Below are 6,000 nucleotides of genomic sequence, written 5' to 3'. Positions count from 1 at the left end.
TCTCTCTGCCTCCCATCTCCACACTCTCAGGCAACAGTGACATTAAATGGTTCCATTTCTTTGGCTCAGCACCTGAATTTTGTAAGCACCTAGAAAATGCCCCAGTGAGTTATAAAATGTCTACACATCAGAGATATGAGAATGACAATAGCCCATGTCTGAGAAACACGTGGGGTGACTTTCCTGAGCCTGGTTGGAATGTGTGTGAGCCAGTGAGGGGTGCACTGGCTTCTGGGAAGGCAGCGTGGTGCTCCAGAATTGCTCCTCACTCTCTGTTGCTCTGTGTATTTACTATCCCACCACTGGTGCTTGTCTTAGTCCGTTTTCTGCTGCTTGGACAGAATACCATAGCCTGGGCAATTCATAAAGAACTGAAGTTTATTTGGCTCATGGTTCTGGAGACTGGGAAGTCCAAGAGCACAGCACTTGTGTCTGGTGAATGTCATTCCATGGTGGAAGGGCAGGAGGTGGAAGCAAGCTTGTGAGACAGGAAATTGGGCTGAACTCATCCTTTTTAATCCAGAACTCACTCCCACGATAATGGTATTAATCCCTCCTGGCCTAATCACCTTTTAACGCTTCACCTCTTAATACTGTTGTGTTGGAGATTAAGTTCCCAACACATGCACTTTTGGGGGACACGTTCAAACCAAAGCAGTGCTGTTCCCAAGGCCAGCCTTTGTGGCGTGCACAATCTACCTCACCACTGTGGTCTCTTTTGTGTCTTGTAGAAGCAGTATGATCCGGAGGCTCTGTTCCTGGGCCACAAATGGAAAAAAGATGGAGTATTCTTTCTAGCTCATTACCCAGCTGTCTTAGGCCGTTTGGTCTGCTATAACACAATACTAGAAACTGGGAGCTAATAAATAACAGAAATTTATGTCTCACAGTTCTGGAGGCTGGGAATTCTAACACCTAGTCACGAGCAAATTTCATGTCTGATGAGGGCCCGCTTTCTGGTTCATAGATGGTGTCTTCTCTCCACGTCCTCACAAGGTGGAGGGGACTAGCTACCCCTCTGGGACCTCTTTTATAAGGGCACTAATCCCATTCATAAGGGCTCTATCTTCATGACCAAATCACCTCCCAAAGACCCCACCTACTAATGCCATTGCCTTGGGAGGTTAGGATTACGACATAGGAATTTTGGAGAGACACAAACTTAGACCATAGCATGGCCATACTGGGGGAGCCTTGGAATGTGAAGATGACCATGGCTGGAGGCAGGTTCCCGGGCAATCTGTGGGGTCTCTCTCCTGGGTGAGCAGGAATCCGAGATTACAGGACACACGGTGCTGTGTGCTCTGAAGGCTGATTTAATAGCTGGGCCTTGAATAGGTTCACCCAGCTGGAAAGTGGTGGGTGAAGGTTTTGAAACTCACAGTATTCTGTTCCTTCAGGCTTCCTCAAATCCTTTCTCTTTATTCCTTTCCCTGATTTTCACCTTGATTAAAAATAGCTGCTATTTAAGTGAGGTCCCTGCCCAGGAAGCGAGCTGGGTTTGGAGGCCACCCACGGTGCTAGCTCCAGGGTGTTAATTCATCCAGCAGGTACTGACTTGTTGATGTATTGAGCTCATACCTGCAGAGTGTGCCCCCAGATGGAACAGGGAGCAAAGCAGATACTGTCCCCAACCTGGTGGCTTCTTTGTCCTTTGAGGAACATGAAAAGTGACAGGCAGCTGGGGTACAGCTTTCATAGTGGGTGCCTGCATCTTCTTGGGTTATCATAGAATAGCATAGACTGGGTGGCTTATAGACAACACAGTTCTGGCAGCTGGAAAGTCCAGATTTGGGTGCCAGCAGATTTGTGTGTGGTGAGGGCCTGCTTCCTGGTTTGAGGACAGCCAACTTTTGCTGTGTCCCACGTGGTGGAAGGGCAAGGGAGTTCTCTGGGGTCTCTTTTCTAAGGGCACTAATCCTATTGATGAGAGCCCCACCCTCATGACCTCATCACCTCCTAAAGGCCCCACCTCCAAATACCATCACATCGTGGGTGAGAATTTGAACACGTGAATTTTGTGTGTGTGTGTGGGGTGGACACAAGCTTTCAGTCTATGCAGTGAGTGCACTAAGCAGTGAGTTTTATGACTCCTTTTTCAGCAATGACCAGGGACCCGGTTCACTTCCTTTTTCCAAGGCTGCCTTGAACCTGCTTGAAGTTCTCATGCTGGACTCTGCTTTCCCACCACGTGTGGACAAGGTGTATCATCTCTGGTCCTACGTGCATGTGCAGATTTGTCACACTGCAGACTCCGTCCTGAAGAAGTGGCTTTTGCAATATCGGCTAGGTTTACAACAGTCTCTCCTTGTTCTTGATTCTGCAGTTCCATTGAGTGCTTGCAGGGCCCGCACTGCTCCTGCCATGGGAATAACAACCAATCTTTGCCCCTTAGGATCCTCTGGTTGTCCCAAAATGAATGGAAGAAACTGTCAGTAGAAGCAGCTGCTTCTACTCTTAGAAATCCACATAGCAAAAAATGAGTCTCACCATGTTGAAACTGTGACATGTGTTTGAAAATAAAGTTTTAATTAGAAGGAGCATTTCTCAGCCTCAACCTGGTGCTGGCTGTCTTAACATTGAGACTAAAATAAATTGGCTCCAACTTCTTGGCACAGGACCCACTCTGTCTTTTACACGTTGCATCTTTTGGGTTGAAGCGTGGGGTGCAGTTGCGTATGTGTCTTTTCAAGACCTCAGATTTCATCAAACAAAGGGGAGGGAGGGTGTTTGATCCCAGGGTGGTGGGGACTGCAGCACCATTTGCTTTGGGACCTGTTGGTTTTGGGCTACTTCTGTTCACTTATGTTTATAAAACACCTCCTTCTTTTTAAACGCACGTCTGAGGACTTAAGGGAAGGAGGCGTGAGGCAGCCTGGCGTGCTGTAATGCTGAGACCATGGCCTGTGGGTCCATGTCCTTCTTCACTTACCAGCTGCGTGGCCTGGGGCAGGTCACCTAGTGTCTGAGCCTCTGTATCCTCATGGGTGAAACAGGTACAGCACCGTCATTACCAGTCTGACAATGATGATTCTAGTACCTGACACAGTAGCTGCTCAATTAGTGGAATTCTATCTTATTTTAGTTTAATGGTTAGTACAGTCCTTATGCTGCTCTGGACCAATGCCAAGGGCTCCCACAATGTTTTCACCATTAGGGTGGCCTCAACTGGGGGTGCTTCTGGTTTAGTGGAGGACTGGCAAGCTGAAAATTCACTTGCCAGATGGACAGGGGCTGGCAGGTGGGCGTGTCCGTGGGTGTCAGCTTGCATGTTGCATCACCCTTCTGTTGTGCTTGTGCACTCCCACTCTGCACTCTCTCCTCCCACCTCCCACCAGAGCCAGCACCAGACAGAAACAAAACAAACGGGCACAGCCTCAGAGCGAAAAAAATACACCCTCTCTTGATTTCCTCATGCCAGGCTGATTTAGCCCAGGTGACAAGAAGCTCCCATCTTTAGGTTTGTGTGCAAGGCAGGATTTCTTGTCAAGATGTGTATTATGATAAGAAATACACATTTGGTCTTTGTCCAGGTTCCTGGCACACACTTCCTAAAATCCTTTGAATCTCTGGGGTGATACAATGTCTATCTTTTGTGTGCTCATGTGTTGATTGGCAGCTGGGGGGGCCCTAGACAGCTTCAGCATGGGGGCAGGTCTCCAGAAAGACCAAACCATGGGATTAGAGGGCTGAAACTTTCAGCTCCATCCCTTTAGGAGATTAAGTTAATCACCAGCGGCCAATGATTTACTCAACCACACCATGAGATCTCTAAGCTGCAGGGTTCCGAGAGCTTCTGGGCGGGGAACACATGTTGGGCCTGGAGGTGGCGTGCCCGAGGAGGGTGTGGGAGCACAGCATCCCTGCCCCGTACCGTGCCCTGTGCATCTCTCACAGCTGGCTCTTCCTGCGTTGTGTCATTTATAATAAACTGGTAATAGTAAGTCAAGTGTTTTCCTGAATTCTCTGAGCTGTTCTAGCAGATTATTGAACCTGCAGAGAAGACCATGGGAACCCCAGGATTTGTAGCTGGCAAAGCAGAAGTGTGGGTACCCTGGGCTCCCCATTTGTAGCTGGCATCTGAAGTAGGGGCAGCCTTGCGGGACTGAGGCCTTAACCTGTGGCGCCTGTGCTAACTCTGCGCAGTTAGTGTCAGTGTTGAATTGAATTGCAGGACCCCTCGTTGATGTCCCGAGCACTGGAGAATTGGTTGGTGTGAGGAAAAGCCCCACACATGTGGTGTTAGAAGTGCTTTGAGTAAAAACAGTTCATAATGTGGGACAGGTCCCCGCAACAAAGAGCTATGGCTCAACTTGGGGATGTCGACTGTACCCTTGCTATCTGGGTTAGGTCTTGTTGAGTGAGAAGGACAGGGATGGTCGTCTAAGCTCCCTGTCTTCTTAATGCAGGAGTCCCTTTTATAACATCCCTGAGCCAGGGGGCTCTATCTGTCCTCCCACAAAATTCTATCACAAAGCAACCCCTTTCCGCTTTCTGGGACATCTCTAATTTCAACTTATATTGAGTTGAAACCCCTCTTCAGTGATGGCACCCATTGGGCTAAGAGCCCACACGTGTCTGAAGGTCATTGCCGTGTCTTCTCTCCATCTCTGTTTCCAGGCTCTCCATTTCCTCCAACTCGCGTTTCTTGGACTTGTTATTAGATCACACAGGGTCCTTGCTGCTTTCTTTCTGGGTTATTCTCCAGATGCTCAAAGGCTCCTTTGAAATGGGTTTGGTTTCCTATAATTGATCCCATTATTCTAGCTGGGCTTTGACCATTGACTCCCCTTTTTCTAGATGCATTCTTAGGATTTAAAGCATGCATTTTTCAACCTCTGTGGAAAGCAATATGGAGATACCTCAAAGAGCTAAAAGTAGAACTACCATTTGATCCAGCAATCCCATTACCGGGCATCTACCCAAAGGAACAAAAGACATTTTATAAAAAAGACATCTGCACGCGAATGTTGATAGCAGCACAATTCACAATTGCAAAGATGTGGAAACAACCCAAGTGCCCATCAAAACATGAGCGGATTAATAAAATGTGGTATATGTATACCATGGAGTTCTACTCAGCCACAGAAAACAATGGTGATCTAGCATCTCTTGTATTATCCTTGATAGAGCTGGAGCCCATTCTACAAAACAAGCACCACATGTACTCGCCAACAAATTGGTATTAATTGATCAACACTTACATGCACACATAGTAGTAACATTCATCAGGTGTTGGGCAGATGGGAGGGGGGAGGAGGGGATGGGTTTATACACACCTGATGGGTGTGATGTGCACTGTCTGGGGGTGGACACATTTGAAGCTCTGACTTGGTTGGGGCCAAGGCAATATATGTAACCTAAACATTTGTAGCCCTGTAAGGTAATGAAATAAAAATAAAATTAAAAAGAAATGATAAAGCATGCATTTTTCCCCGTTTTTTTTTTTTTTTGTAACCACATGATACTATTGCTCTCTCTTTTAGCTTTTAGTCAGCTGGATAGTGTGGAATCACATTGGTACCTGTTCTTGATTATATTTGAACTTCCGTGTAGAAGTTTGTACAGCTCTAGATTAAATTTTATTAATAGTGTGTCTAGATCTTCCATTGCCTCTGCCAGGTAAGTTGATGAGTCAACAGCAGTGGTGTTCTTCTGTTGTATAATTTGGACTCAGGATAGTTTCTTAAGAAGGAAGTCATGTCAAAGTACTCCCACCTCTTTGACTCTGAAGTTTCATGATGCTGGCTGTCACCAGCAACTCTAGACTACTGGCAGGTATAAGGAAAGCAGAGAAGAGAGGGAGAGGGAAAATGGGTCTACGGTGGGAAGTAGTGATTCTCACCCAATTTTTCCATGGTGGCAGCCCACTGGGATCTGCAGGCCAACATTGTCCATATCCAAGTAGCTTCTTGACAGGTAGGATTGTACTTGAACACTTTTTTCTTCCTCTTCTTGTTGAATACTTGACCTGCTATCATAAGTCAGAATGGTGCTTTT

This window comes from Lemur catta, chromosome 1 (assembly GCF_020740605.2).
Source record: "Lemur catta isolate mLemCat1 chromosome 1, mLemCat1.pri, whole genome shotgun sequence".
NCBI classification, from domain to species: domain Eukaryota; kingdom Metazoa; phylum Chordata; class Mammalia; order Primates; family Lemuridae; genus Lemur; species Lemur catta.
The sequence above is the reverse complement of the archived record's forward strand: the minus strand, read 5'-3'. Positions refer to the sequence as shown.